General features: G+C 38.4%; 1 protein-coding gene and 1 non-coding gene across 10 annotated transcripts in view; both read left to right on the top strand.

Moving 5' to 3' along the window:
- Positions 1-14,957, top strand: part of NEK10 (NIMA related kinase 10) — a 266,215-nt gene that overhangs the window by 96,922 nt on the left and 154,336 nt on the right. The gene's annotated exons all lie outside the window — the stretch shown is intronic.
- Positions 10,021-10,124, top strand: LOC119625982 (U6 spliceosomal RNA). The gene has a single exon (XR_005242195.2). It is a non-coding gene; the product is annotated as a U6 spliceosomal RNA (small nuclear RNA).

Here is a 14,957-nt window from a genome sequence, read left to right as displayed (position 1 = left end):
GTGTAAGGTTTTGGACATACTTAGTTAAAATCTGATAATGCTCTTCTCCTGGTTAAAATCCTTCAAATAGTTGCCTATGATATTTAAGATAAAGTTTAGTTTCCTTATGGCACCCAAGGCCCTTTCTTCGTAATCTCCTCCTTGCTCCTTGCTCTGACCTCCTGGGACAGATTGCACTTGCCTGAACCGGATGTGGCTGTATACCTCTGGGACTTCTAACATGCCATCCCACTGCCTGGAATGCTCTTCCTCCCTTCTGCCACTCAAGTCAAATGCCCTTCCTCTGGGTTGCATCTTTGACATCCACATCTGATACGTCCAGTTTCTGGGATCCCTTAGTACACTGGGTTGCCTGTCTTATAGCACATAGCACAAAGTATTGAAAACACTGGCTTATTGCCATCTTCTCCTTGAGGTGAGAGAAACGAAATTCCTTGATCTCGTATCTCTGATAGCATTTGATATTTTTATTGACTAAACGAATAGAAGAATGAATGAACAAATGAATGAATTAATGAGCAAATGAACAAAAACACATTCAGGTGGAAATTTACAAATAGGGAGCAGAGATTGAGGCAATACTTGGGTTTGAGATCTCCATCTGATAGCCAAGATTGTCTAGAAAGAGTGCTTAAAACAAGAGGAGTTGAATATTAATGTAGAAATTGCATGCACACATGGGCAAAGGTCCAAGCAGTTCCCACTGTCATCTTAGCAAACAGTAACCCAAAGAAAAAAATTTACTTTCTTGAATGCCACCAAAGTTTAAGACATTGAATTGGACCTGCCCTGTATTGCCAGAATCTTCGATATTTTAAACTTTTTAGAGGATTAGAGGATTTTTAATTGTTATTGGTTGGCTAAACTGCTGCTGAGAAATCTGTGTCATTATATTAAAAAATGAATTAGTACTGCAATTGTGATAGGGAACTCAAAGTCCTTATATGCACATTACTCATATACTTACAAAACCTCCTGGTCAAATACATATATGATGGACTCTATTCGTGGTTTTTGTAGGTCTGTCAACATGCCTTGCTTTGAACTTGTTCTGTGGTTTACTTCCTGTTAACAGGTATAGTGTCTATTTGAGTTTGAGCTGACACAACTTGAGTACTCTTAAAAGACTGCAGAATATTGAGCCATTTGTGTTAAATACCCTCATAGCAACTGTTGTGAGAAGGATCACCATGAAATTTTTCTTAGTCAACGTATTGGCCTCATGTTAGTAAGAAAGTAAGAATATTTTTGTCAAGTTATCACAGTTGCCTTGTATTGCCATTGAGTCTCATAACATAAAAAGGAAATGTCAAAGGAAATTCAGTCAATTCCAATTTTTGAAGTACTTTAAAGATTCTTGCACCTTTGGTGGGTCATTCTGTATTTCTCAGATTCTGTAATTTTGAGTTGGCTACAAGAAAAAGACAACAATGGCAATTTGACAGAGTTAGAGCCAGGTGGGGTTAGTTCCTAACCCTGACAATTGTTACGCTCCTCTGATGAGACAGCGAGCTGGGTGAGCACAGAAGGAGATACCAAGTTTTTGTGACCTTAGATGAACATTGGAAATAGTAACCTCACAATTGAGGTTTATAAGGCCAAATAAAAACACCAAAGACTAAGGTTAATAAAATAGAGTTCATTTTAGTGTGTATTTGGGATATGATTTGATTCTCTGGGAGCTTTTAAATGAAGGGGGTAGAATCTGATGTGTGATGTGTTCTGGATGAGTTGTTTTCACTCTGTGAATTTTCCTAAAGTGTGTTTTCTGAAGCAACATAGTGAGTAGGTGGTAGTTCCTATTTTTATAGAGACTAATTCAGTGGTACAGAGTACTATGCTTCTGATTATGTCATCAGCATTTCCAGCCAGCTAAGTCTACTAAAGCCATTGGAGCTTCAGAGATACTGCCCTGATCTCCATCCTAGGCCTTTTAAGAACTAGTATCATGCCACACACAGTGTGTATGTGTGTGTGTGCATGTGTGTGTGTGTATGACTGCATGTGTGCACATGTGTGAGAAAAACAGAGTGCACCCCTGACTTCTCATCCTCGTAGGAGTCTGACCCTTGGCACTTTTATGTAATATTAGAGCGATATGTACAGAGCTCCATTATTCCAACTGATAGTAACCAGAAACAAACCCCATTCTGAAGAATGATTTTAGAAGAGCCCTCTGTGGTTTACTTCCCATTAACCCCAGATATAGTGTCTATTTGAGTCTGAGCTAAGGACATTAGTTTTTCCAGATATCCAGTTTGTTGATAGACATCTTAGAACTAGGTGATGTTTATGTACCACAGATACGGAGTTACCTAGAATTCAGAAAGCACTCTTTTATCAGGTGTTGAATTTTTCATCATGAAGCTCTGTGTCATTGTAACTCCATCAATCAAATCAAGCAAATAATGATGCTGTTGAGAAAGAGAAGTTCCTTCCCTCCCCCTCATCCCTTGGGGAGTCCACACTGGAGAAGAAAGCTTTGGAGAAGTAGAAAGTGGCATGGTACAGGGGTCCCTGGCACACCAACACCACACACCTGCCCTGTACTCTTTGTTTAGGAATATCCACTTTAGACTTAATCAGCATGCCATTTGTTGAATTAGAAGTAATTTTAGTATTAATAGTAGTTGGACTTCATTTAGCGGAAGATCAGGAAGCAGTTTGGGGGGCAGAGATTAGAATCCGAATGACCTTCAGAGGAGGAAGTGCCAGTGATACAGTTTCATTGAGGGAAAGCTCTTAGGATTATCCTGGGAAACTCCTTCCTGTCCCTCACTGACTCTTGCACTGAGAGGATGTTACTGATGGTCAGGAAGCAGTTGGAGGGCAGAGATTAGAATCTGGGTGACCTTCAGAGAAGGAAGTGTCAGTGGGACAGGGGTTTGTTGAAGATCACTCTTCTTTAATGATCTTATCACAACTGTAAGTTTACATTTATATGTGTGATTCTTTATTTAATGTGTATCTACACCACTGGTCCCTAAAGTCTGTGTCATCATGGTTGGTTTTTGACCTGGTTATCATCTTATCTTGAGACCTGGTTCAGTACCTAGAACATATGCTTTTAGTGTTGGACAAATGAGTAAATGGACAATCGTGAGGTCCAGATAAGGCAGCTGGAAACTTCATAAAAAATAGCAATCGGAAGACCTTCTGGTATATCAGTGGGAGCCTGATGTGATGAAGGCAGGTGTTGGTGGATTGTTTCATTGCCAAATACCCCGTAGGATGGATTAAAAGGAAAAGCTTTCTAAAGAAGTGCGTCCCCTTTTTTGCAGGAGGAGTGACAACCTAAGCTCCTGGCACATTGATGAGGGGTTGAATATAGCAGCAAGTGAGAAAAGACAGATTTCAAGCCCAGGAAATGGGGAGGATGAGATGCCATCTGGTTTACTGGGATATCCCTGATGACTGAATGATTAGCCCAGTCTTAGGTGGGAAGTGGCAGGTGCTTTATAGGACTGGAGGTGAAATCCCAGACAAAGGTTGGGACTTTATGGTTGAATTTGGAAGTCACTGACACATATGTGATGGGTGAAAGGTTGTGAACAGCTGGGTTCCCTGTGGAAAAGTATGGGAATACCTTGCATCTGTACAGTATTTCAAACTGCTTTTCACCTATTGTCATGCTGTTGTTGAAGCAACCCTTTGCAAACAGTAAGGTAAGTTTTATACTCCATTTTTTGAAAACCAGAGAGCAAGAATCTAGGGATTCAGTGAAAGCCCAAGTTTTCCATCTGAAGGCTGGTAATTGTAGGCTGTAGTGTAAATGTGCTATAGAATTTAACATTTTCTGTATCATTTGTTCTGTCAGAGGGGATAATTTCTTTGGATCCTATATTTTTCATACTGTGCTGTACACAAAATGTTTTCTGTTGTCATTTTGAATACCTATAATGGCACATGAATGCTTTTATGAGTAAAGTTTCTGAAATAAAACATTTTCTTCTTCTCCAAATATGATCACAAATGAGGAAAGAGTAATAGAAACATTTGTTACCACCAAACATTGTTACCACCAAAGTCTCCCAAATGTCCAAACAATATTAGTTTTTGCTCATTTTAAGAATACTTCTCAACTATGTGTGTCTTTATGGATATCTGTCCAAGTGTCTGCTATTATCTAAATTAACTGGAGTGAATAAAATCATTGTAATGCTTCTCAGTTTTTGCCTTTCAAAATAAATGACAGTTTAATAAGAATAAGATGACTCTTATGTAACATTAGAATGAAAAGTCAAAGCATTCGTTTTGCTTATAAGTTGGTCAAGAATTGTGTGCCAGAATTATAGTGGGCTTCCTAAAAATATTGAGGTTTTAAATATTGAATACTATTTTTTTTTCTGTATAGTGATTGCTTAATTTTAACTAATTTTCTCCGGCACATAAAAGGGGAAAGGAAAGATAGCAAGTCATCTAGTTTGTGAATAGTTGTTAACACCACCTTATATGATTTAGTCTTCTAATATGTCCTATATGTGAATAGTACTACTAGGTGGAGAGGTTAGACAGACAGATAGATAGACAGATAGATATATGGATGGATGGATAGATAGAGAGGTAGATGGATATACATATAGTTATGCATGTATATGTACATATACATGTATTAAAAGATATGTATCCAACAGTCTACAGGGATAAGCAATACAAAGTCCTCTCATGGATCTTTCATACTAGTTAGAAATGGCAGACCCTACATGATTTAAAAAATACTAAATAAATACATAAAGTAATTTCAGATAATATGTTAAGAATTAAATAAATGTAATAGAAGAATATTGAAGGAGAGGGCATTTTTTTTAATAGTATGTACTAGAAAAGTCATTCTGAATGCCCAGATCATGTACGGTCATATAGACCTGGTAGTAGTTTGGCTTTTATTCTTAGTATTTATCAAAAGTCTTTGTAGAACTTTAACCTTGTAAGTAGTGACAAATGAGTAAATGGACAATCATGAAGACTACTTTAGATATTTAAAAGATCATTTGGGATCTGAAGTGGGGAATTACATTTCATGAGGAGAGATGGAAGGAGGGAGTCTGTTCAGGAGGAATAGCTCAGTAGCCTCAGTGAAAGGTCACAACAGAATGGACTAGGATGACAGCAGTTATATTCATTATCCATTGCTGGGTAACAAATTCCCCAGAAATCTGGAGGGTTGAAATAACAAACATTTATTTTCTTATAGTTTTTAAGGGTCAGGAGTCCAGGAGAAGTTTATCTGGGTGATTCTGACTCAATTACTACCATGGCTGGCAGTAAGTTTTGGCTTTTGGCTGGAGTGAGTACCTCATTTCTCTTACATTTGGCCTTTTATCCTTGAGGGCTGCTCTTCTCTATGTAATATCTTCAGCAGAATAACCTTTACCATTCTACGTGGTGGCTAGGTTCTGAGAGAGAGTCAGTGAGCAAGAGAGAGCAAAACAATTGGAAGGCACAGTCTCTTTATAACCTAACCTTGGAAGTAACATCTCATCAGTTCTGCTGTAATTCAGTTCATTAGCCATGAGTTGCCAAGTCTCATCCACACATAAGAGAAAGATAATTAAGATTCACCTCCTGAAGGGAGGAATGTTAAAGAACTGGTAAACGTTTTTCAAAACTATAACTTCAGTGGAGGTGATGAGAGGTGGCCTAATTCACTATATATAAATACTATATCTATACACACACACACCCCTGTTTCTTTGCTCATCCAGAAGAAGCAGCTCCTCATCCATTCAAGTTTTATTGTGAGATTGCAATGATTCAGCCACATTATATAACTTTTTTTGTAGAAACAGTAGGATTTTGCTGTGGTAAAGGAAAGTGAGGAACTATATCAGTCAGGATTCATTCGTGAGACAGAAACCACTGAGTAATTTTAACAGCACAAGTTTCATGTATTAAAATGATTTCTAACTAGTATTAAGATTAACTACAAAGTGTTAAAGACAACCCAATAAAGAATACAGGAATAGCATATACAGGTATACCTTGGAGATACTGTGGACTTTGTTCCAGAACACCACAATAAAGCAAATATTGCAATAAAGCAAGCCACATAAACTTTTTGGTTTACCAGTTTGTACACATGCTGTGTTCACATTATGCTATAATGTGTTTTGTGTGTAATAATAGCATTATGACTAAAAGGCAATTAAGGCACATACCTCAATTAAAACATAATTCATTGGTAAAAAATGCTAACAATCATCTGAGACTTCAGCAAGTCATAATTTTTTTGCTGGTGGAGGTTCATGACTTGATGCTGCTGACTGATCAGAGTGGTGGTTGCTTATGTTTGGCGTGGCTGTGGCAGTTTAATAAGATAAGACAACAGTGCTGCAGAGATTGTCTCTTCTTTTCACAAAATATATCTCTGTAGCATGAAATGCTGTTTCATAGCCTTTTACCCACAGTAAAACTTCTTTCAAAATCGGAGTCAATCCTCTCAAACCCTGCTGCCTCTATGTCAATTAAATTTATGGAATATTCTAAATCTTTTCTTGTCATTTTAACAATGTTCACAGCATCTTTCCCAGGAGTAGATTCCATTTCAAGAAACCTGTTTCTTTGCTTATCCAGAAGAAGCAACTCCTCATCCATTCAAGTTTTATTGTGAGATTACAATGATTCAGTCACATCTTCAGGCTCCAATTCTAATTCTAGTTCTCTTGTTATTTCCACTACATCTGCGTGAGTTTCTTCACTGAACTCTTGAACCCTTCAAAGTCATCCATGAGGGTTATAATCAACTTCTTCCAAACTCCTGTTAATGTTGATATTTTGACCTCTTCCCATGAATCATGAATGTACTTAATGGTATCTAGAATGGTGAATCTTTTCCAGGAAGTAAACATTGCCCAGATTCATTAGAGGAGTCACTATCTATGGCAGCTATAGCCTTATGAAATGTATCTCTGAATTAGTAAAACTAGAGATGACTCCATCTATGGACTACAGAATGGATGTTGTGTTAGCAGATGTGAAAATAACATTAATCTTTTTTTATATATCCACCAGAGCTCTTGAGTGATGAGGTATAATGTCAACAAACACTAGTATTTTGAAATGACTTTTTCTAAGCAGCAGTTCTCAACAATGGGCTTAAAGTATTCAATAAACCATGCTGCAAATAGAAGTACTGTCGTTCAGGCTTTGTTGTTCCACTTATAGACGACAAGCAGAGTATATGTAGCATAATTCTTAAGGGCTCTAGGATTTTCAGAATGGTCAATAAGCATTGGCTTCAACTTTATTACCAGCTGCATTAGTCCTTAATAAGAGAGCCAGCCTGTTCTTTGAAGCTCTGAAGCCAGGCATTGACTTCTCCCTAACTGTGAAAGTCCTAGATGGCATCTTCTTTCAGTAGAAGGCTATTTTGTCTACACTGAATATCTATTCCTTAGTGTAGCCACCTTCATCAACTGTCTTAGCCAGATCTGGATATCTTGCCATAGCTTCTGTATCAGCCCTTGCTACTTCACCTTGCACTTCTATGTTATGAAGATGTCTTCTTTCCTTAAACCTCATGAACCAACCTCTCTGCTAGCTTCCAGGCTTTCTTCTGCAGCTTTCTCACCTCTCTCAGCCTTCACAGAATTGAAGAGAGTTATGGCCTTGCTCCAGATTAGGCTTTGCCTTATGGGAATGTGTTGGTTTGATCTGTCTAGATCACTTAAACTTTCTCCTTATCAGCAATAAGGCTGTTTTATTTTCTTATCATTTGTGTGTTCAGAAGTGCCACTCCACTGAGTAGCACTTTTGATTTTCTTCCAGAATTTTTCCATTACAACTTAGCTGTTTGGTGCCAGAGGCCTAACTTTCAGCCAGTCTCAGCTTTTGATGTACCTTTCTCACTAAGCTTCATCATTTCTATTTTTTGATCAAAAGTCGGAGATATATGACTCCTTTCACTTGAATGATTGGAGGTCAATGTAGGGTTATTAACTGGCCTAATTTCAATATTGTTTTGTCTAGGGGAATAATGAGGTTCATAGAGAGTGAGAGTTGGGGGAACAGCCAGTCGATGGAGCAGTCAGAACACACACATTTAGCAATTAAGTTTTCCATCTTATATGAGCATGGTTTGTACTGCCCCAAAACAATGACAATAGTAACATCAAAGATCACTCATCACAGATAACCATAACAGATATAATAATAATAAAGTGTGAAATATGAGAATTACCAAAATGTGAGAGAGATATAAAGTGAGCAGATGCTGTTGAAAAATGACGCTGATAGGCTTGCTGGATACAGGGTTGCCACAAACCTTCAACTGGTAAAAATGAATGCAACATTTGCAAAGTGCAATAAAGTGAAGCACAATAAAATGAGGTATACATATATAAGAAGCAGCTACTACTTCTAGGGCTGAGGCAAACTATACAAAGAAGGAGCAAATTTTAAGAGAGCCCCTCTCCTCAAGGGCTGAGATCCAGAGTTTGTTGGAGAGGGTATGACTATAGCCCACTGATGGCAGAAATTGCATTGAAATGCTGCAGGACAAAGCTGTCAAACAGAAAACTGCCCCTGGAATGATGACCATGCTTTTCAGGAAGCCATTTTCTGGGGGATGAGTAGAACTCAGTGGGAAGCTATTGGCTTGGGTGCTCATGAGGCTAGCTAGACTGAGCCTGGCCAGAATGCTGGTAGAACTTACTGGGAATCTACCTGTGGAGGTGTTGTGAAAACAGCTGAGATGCCTGCAGAATTTCATGGTATGTTGTCTGCTGGGGTGCTTGCAAAATTTGCCAGGAAGCTGGATATAGTGCCAGTGGAACTGTCTACGAAGCTGCCTCCAGGGGAAATGAGCACCTCTAAGCATCCTGCACACTGCACAAGTGCTATAGGAACAAGGAAAGAGAGGAAGCATGTCAGAGCCTGGAAAAGAAGAGAAGCCTCTCCTGCAGTTTCTCTTTAGCACCTTCTACTGACAAAGCTTTACATCAAGCCAGCTGGTGAAGGAGAGACATTACCAAGGTCCAGCTCCATTAACAAAGTAGGGCAATGATGAAGGGTGGATTTGATGCTGAAAGGGAATAAGTTGACAGCTAGCACAAGAACTAAGGAAAGTACCTAGGTCAATGATGGTGCCACTTACTGAGATGGGGAACCAAGGAGGAGTTGTTTGGGTTAAGATTGAGAGTTCGCTTTGAGTGTGTTAATTTTGAGATGCCTAGGAGACTCTTAAGTGAAAGTTTTGATTATCCAGATAAATATGTAAATCTGGTGCTCAGAGAGAGAGGAAGGGGCTATTTCCAACAAATGGTGCAGGAACAGTTGCAAATCCCCCTAAAAACTCAGAACCTCAACCTACATATTGTATCTTATATAAAAATTAGCTAAGCTTGGATTAGATCATAGCACTATATGAAACTTAAATTGTGAAACTTCTGGAAGAAAAAAATGGATATGGTGTTTGCAGTATTGGGCTAGGCAAATATTTCTTAGACATAACATCAAAGCCATAATATGTAAAATAAACTAATAAATTTGACTTCATTAAAGTTTAAAACTTCTGTTCTTTGAAAAACATTAAGAGAATGAAAAGATAAGCTGCAGACTAGGAGAAAATATTTGCAAATTGTAGGCAGGGCACAGCGGCTCGTGCCTGTAATCCCAGCACTTTCGGAGGTCAAGGCGGGTGGATCATGAGGTCAGGAGATCAAGACCATCCTGGCTAACACGGTGAAACCCCGTCTCTACTAAAAATACAAAAAAATTAGTGAGGCGTGGTGGCAGGCGCCTGTAGTCCCAGCTACTCGGGAGGCTGAGGCAGGGGCATAGTGTGAACCCAGCGGGTGGAGCTTGCAGTGAGCCGAGATTGTGCCACTGCACTGAAGCCTGGGTGACAGAGTGAGACTGTCTCAAAAAAAAAAGAAAAAAGAAAAAAGAAAAGAAAAGAAAAGATTTGCAAATTGTATATCTGACAAATAATTCATATCCAAAACTCAAAAATAATAAAATAAACAACCTAATGAAAAATGCAAAAATTTGAGCAGCCCCTTCACTAAGGAAGATACCGAGGTGCTCACTGTGGCAGCACATATACTAAAATTGGAGTGATACAGAGATTAGCATGGCCCCTGCACAAGGATGACATGCGAACACATGAAGTGGTTCATGTCTTTAAATGAAGACGCCCAGATGGCAAATAAGTACATGAAAAGTGTTCAACACCAATAAGCTCTAGGAAAATGCAAATGAAAACTATACTGAGATGTCACTACGTACCTTTTAGAATGGCTGATTGAACAAAAACTGACAACATTAAATGCTAATGGGGATGCAGAAGCAACTGGAATGCTCATATTTCTGGTGAGAGAAAAAACTGGAAAACATTTTTACTTGGCAGTTTTTATAAAATCAAATTAAACACATGCTTATAATATGATGCAATAATCCCACTCCAAGGCATTTATCAAGGGGAAATATAAAATTATGTTCCCACAAAAATTCATATGCACATATTGTACTTACCTGAATCTTCAGTAGAATGTTCACTAGGAATGCTGAGAATGGTGGACATGTTTTGTTTTTGAACTTAAAGGGGAAACACTCAGTTTTTTTAGCGTTAAGTAGATTATTAGCTACAGCTTTTTTTTTTTGGTAGATGTCCTTTATCAGGTTGAGAAAGTACCCAAGTACCCATCTATTCTTATTTTGCTGAAAGGAATAGACGTTGAATTTTGCTGATGCTTTTTGCACATCTGTTGAGATGATCATATGGTTTTTCTTCTTTTTTTTTTTTATTATACTTTAAGTTCTAGGGTACATGTGCATAATGTGCAGGTTTGTTACATATGTAAACATGTGTCTTGTTGGTGTGCTGCACCCATTAACTTGTCATTTACATTAGGTATATCTCCTAATGCTATCCCTCCCCCTTCCCCTCACACCAAGACAGACCCTGGTGTGTGATGTTCCCCTTCCTGTGTCCAAGTGTTCTCATTGTTCAATTCCCACATATGAGTGAGAAGATGTGGTGTTTGGTTTTCTGTCCTTGCAATAGTTTGCTGAGAATGTTGGTTTCCAGCTTCATCCATGTCCCTACAAAGGACATGAACTCATCCTTTTTTATGGCTGCATAGTATTCCATGGTGTATATAAGCCTCATTTTCTTAATCCAGTCTGTCACTGATGGACATTTGGATTGATTCCAAGTCTTTGCTATTGTGAATAGTGCCACAATAAACATACATGTGCATGTGTCTTTATAGCAACATGATTTATAATCCTTTGGGTATATACCCAGTAATGGGATGGCTGGGTCAAATGGTATTTCTAGTTCTAGATCCTTGAGGAATCGCCACACTGTCTTCCATAATAGTTGAACTAGTTTACAGTCCCACCGATAGTGTAAAAGTGTCCTATTTCTCCACATCCTCTCCAGCACCTGTTGCTTCCTGACTTTTTAATGATCGCCATTCTAACTGGTGTGAGATGGTATCTCATTGTGGTTTTGACTTGCATTTCTCTGATGGCCAGTGACAATGAGCATTTTTTCATGTGTCTGTTGGCTGCATAAATGTCTTCTTTTGAGAAGTGTCTGTTCATATCCTTTGCCCACTTTTTGATGGGGTTGTTTGTTTTTTTCTTGTAAGTTTGTTTGGGTTCTTTGTAGATTCTGGTTATTGGCCCTTTGTCAGATGAGTAGATTGCAAAATTTTCTCCCATTCTGTAGGTTGCCTGTTTACTCTGATGGTAGTTTATTTTGCTGTGCAGAAGCTCTTTAGTTTAATTAGATCCCATTTGTCAATTTTGGCTTTTGTTGCCATTGCTTTTGGTGTTTTACACATGAAGTCTTTGCCCATGCCTATGTCCTGAATGATATTGCCTAGGTTTTCTTCTAGGATTTTTATGGTTTTAGGTCTAACATTGAAGTCTTTAATCCATCTTGAATTAATTTTTGTATAAGATGTAAGGAAGGGATCCAGTTTCCGCTTTCTACATGTGGCTAGCCAATTTTCCTAGAACCATTTATTAAATAGGGAATCCTTTCCCCATTTCTTGTTTTTGTCAGGTTTGTCAAAGATCAGATGGTTGTAGATGTGTGGTATTATTTCTGAGGGCTCTGCTCTGTTCCATTGGTATATATCTCTGTTTTGGTACCAGTACCATGCTGTTTTGGTTACTGTAGCCTTGTAGTATAGTTTGAAGTCAGGTAGCATGATGCCTCCAGCTTTGTTCTTTTTGCTTAAGATTGTCTTGGCAATGTGGGCTCTTTTTTGGTTCCGTATGAAATTTAAAGTAGTTTTTTCCAATTCTGTGAAGAAAGTCATTGGTAGCTTGATGGGGATGGCATTGAATCTATAAATTACCTTGTCAGTATGGCCATTTTTCACGATATTGTTTCTTCATATCCATGAGCATGGAATATTCTTCCATTTGTTTGTGTCCTCTTTTATTTCGTTGAGCAGTGGTTTGTAGTTCTCCTTGAAGAAGTCCTTCACATCCCTTCTAAGTTGGATTCCTAGGTATTTTATTCTCTTTGCAGCAATTGTGAATGGGAGTTCACTCATGATTTGACTCTCTATTTGTCTGTTCTTGGTGTATAGAAATGCTTGTGATTTTTGCATATTGATTTTGTATCCTGAGACTTTCCTGAAGTTGCTTATCAGCTTAAGGAGATTTTGGGCTGAGATTATGGGGTTTTCTAAATATACAATCATGTCATCTGCATACAGGGACAATTTGACTTCTTCTCTTCCTAATTGAATACCCCTTATTTCTTTCTCCTGCCTGATTGCCCTGGCCAGAACTTCCAACACTATGTTGAATAGGAGTGGTGAGAAAGGGCATCCCTGTCTTGTGCCAGTTTTCAAAGGGTATGCTTCCAGTTTTTGTCCATTCAGTGTAATATTGACTGTGGGTTTGTCATAAATAGCTCTTATTATTTTGAGATACATCCCATCAATACCAAATTTATTGAGAGTTTTTAGCATGAAGGACTGTGGAATTTTGTCAAAGGCCTTTTCTGCATCTATTGAGATAATCATGTGGTTTTTGTCTTTGGTTCTGTTTATATGCTGGATTATGTTTATTGATTTGCGTGTGTTGAACCAGCCTTGCATCCCAGGTGTGAAGCCCACTTGATCATGATGGATGAGCTTTTTGATGCGCTGCTGGATTCGGTTTGCCAGTATTTTATTGAGGATTTTTGCATCGATGTTCATCAGGGAAATTGGTCTAAATTCTCTTTTTTTGTTGTATCTCTGCCAGGCTTTGGTATTAGGATGATGTTGGCCTCATAAAATTAGTTAGGGAGGATTCCCTGTTTTTCTATTGATTGAAATAGTTTCAGAAGGAATGGTACCAGCTCCTCCTTGTACCTCTGGTAGAATTCAGCTGTGAATCCATCTGATCCTGGACTTTTTTTGATTGGTAGGCTATTAATTATTGCCTCAATTTCAGAGTCTGTTATTGGTCTATTCAGGGATTCAACTTCTTCCTGGTTTAGTCTTGGGAGGGTGTATGTGTCCAGGAATTCATCAATTTCTTCTAGATCCTAGTTATTTCTTGCCTTCTGCTAGCTTTTGAATGTGTTTGCTCTTGCTTCTCTAGTTCTTTTAATTGTGATGCTAGGGTGTCAATTTTAGATCTTTTCTGCTTTCTCTGGTGGGCATTTAGTGCTATAAATTTCCCTGTACACACTGCTTTAAATGTGTCCCAGAGATTCTGGTATGTTGTGTCTTTGTTCTCATTGGTTTCAAATAATATCTTTATTTCTGCCTTTATTTCGTTATGTATCCAGTAGTCATTCAGGAGCAGGTTGTTCAGTTTCCATGTAGTTGAGCGGTTTTGAGTGAGTTTCTTAGTCCTGAGTTCTAGTTTGATTGCACTGTGGTCTGAGAGACAGTTTGTTATAATTTCTGCTCTTTTATATTGCTGAGGAATGCTTTACTTCCAACTATGTGGTCAATTTTGGAATAAGTGTGATGTGGTGCTGAGAAGAATGTATATTCAGTTGATTTCGGGTGGAGGATTCTGTTAATGTCTATTAGGTCCGCTTGGTGCAGAGTTGAGTTCAATTCCTGGATATCCTTGTTAACTTTCTGTCTTGTTGATCTGTCTAATGTTGACAGTGGGGTGTTAAAGTCTTCCATTATTATTGTGTGGGAGTCTAAGTCTCTTTGTAAGTCTCTAAGGACTTGCTTTATGAATCTGGGTGATCCTGTATTGGGTGTATATATATTTAGGATAGTTAGCTCTTCTTGTTGAATTGATCCCTTTACCATTATGTAATGGCCTTCTTTGTCTCTTTTGATCTTTGTTGGTTTAAAGTCTGTTTTATCAGAGACTAGGATTGCAACCCCTGCCTTTTTTTTTGTTTTCCATTTGCTTGGTAGATCTTCCTCCATCCCTTTATTTTGAGCCTATGTGTGTCTCTGCATGTGAGATGGGTCTCCTGAATATAGCACACTGATGGGTCTTGACTCTTTTTGCCAGTCTGTGTCTTTTAATCGGAGGATTTAGCCCCATTTACATTTAAGGTTAATATTGTTATGTGTGAATTTGATCCTGTCATGATGATGTTAGCTGGTTATTTTGCTCATTAGTCAATCCAGTTTCTTCTTAGCATCGATGGCCTTTACATTTTGGCATGTTTTTGCAGTGGCTGGTACCGGTTGTTCTTTTCCATGTTTAGTGCTTCCTTCAGGAGCTCTTGTAGGGCAGGCCTGGTGGTGACAAAATCTCTCAGCATTTGATTGTCTCTAAAGGATTTTGTTTCTCCTTCACTTATGAAACTTAGTTTGGCTGAATATGAAATTCTGGGTTGAAAATTCTTTTCTTTAAGAATGTTGAATATTGGCCCCCATTCTCTTCTGGCTTGTAGAGTTTCTGCCGAGAGATCTGCTATTAGTCTGATGGGCTTCCCTTTGTGGGTAACCTGACCTTTCTCTCTGGCTGCCCTTAACATTTTTTACTTCATTTCAACTTTGGTGAATCTGACAATTATTTGT

The sequence above is a fragment of the Chlorocebus sabaeus genome, chromosome 15 (assembly GCF_047675955.1).
Source record: "Chlorocebus sabaeus isolate Y175 chromosome 15, mChlSab1.0.hap1, whole genome shotgun sequence".
In the NCBI taxonomy this organism is placed as follows: Eukaryota; Metazoa; Chordata; class Mammalia; order Primates; family Cercopithecidae; genus Chlorocebus; species Chlorocebus sabaeus.
This window is presented reverse-complemented; position numbering and strand designations above follow the sequence as displayed.